This window comes from Bison bison, unplaced genomic scaffold (genome assembly GCF_000754665.1).
Source record: "Bison bison bison isolate TAMUID 2011002044 unplaced genomic scaffold, Bison_UMD1.0 scf7180017864313, whole genome shotgun sequence".
Taxonomy (NCBI): Eukaryota; Metazoa; Chordata; class Mammalia; order Artiodactyla; family Bovidae; genus Bison; species Bison bison.
In genome coordinates this window covers 304,362-305,356 of record NW_011494885.1, presented here as the reverse complement: position 1 = coordinate 305,356, position 995 = coordinate 304,362, and positions in this window count along the sequence as shown.

Sequence of the window (995 nt, the reverse complement as noted above, 5' to 3'; positions counted from 1 at the left end):
ACCTAGCCAATGCAACAATTGTCCTCAGAGAACATCACAGGGTATTTAAGCCTCAGGTCTCTGAGCCACAAAACTTCCCTGCTTGGTAAAGCATGAAGCAGAAGAAGGCAAATTGTATCTATGAACAGCCTTGATAAGTCTGTGAACATGAAACAGATACCTGGCTTTAGTACCAAGTGAAACTACCAAGCCATGGACTTGGTCAAGAGAACTGATTTCTCTGCTCCATTTAGTCACTGTTTCTGAAATGATTAAAAGGCCTTTCCCTTGGGCAGAGGAGAAACTAAGCACCAGATATAGGTCTATATCTCAGTGGGGATGCCTGCAACTCAGTTCCAATAGGTTCAGAGTACATTTGTCTTTTTCTCCATCCTTACAATTATTTTTAAAACTTATTTATTCTGGGTCATCTCAGTGCACCAGCCCCAAGCAAGAGGGACAGTATGGGGAGAGAGGTGGGAGGGGGTTCAGGATGGAGAACATGTGTACACCTGTGGCAGATTCATGTTGATGTATGGCAAAACCAATAAAATATTGTAAAGTAATTAACCTCCAATTAAAATAAATAAATTTATATATTAAAAAACCTTATTTATTGAAATAAATTTCACATCCTGTATAATTCGCCCACTGAAAACATGGATACCAGAGGGGAAAGGAGCGAAGAGATGAATCAGGAGATTGGGACTGACGTATACACACTACTATGTATGAAACAGATAATGAATGAGAACCTACTACATAGCATAGAGAACTCTACCAACTGCTCTGTCATGATATAAATGGAAAGGAAATCCAAAAAAGAAGGAATATATGCATACAAATAGATGATTCACTTTGCTGTACAGCAGAAATTAACACAGCAATTTAAAGCAACTATACTCCAATAAAATAAATCAAAAATAAAATAGAAGAAATTATGTAAAGTTTAAAAATAAAATAAAATTTAAAAAAAAAATAAAAAAAAGAAGAAAATATATACCACAGTGTTTAGT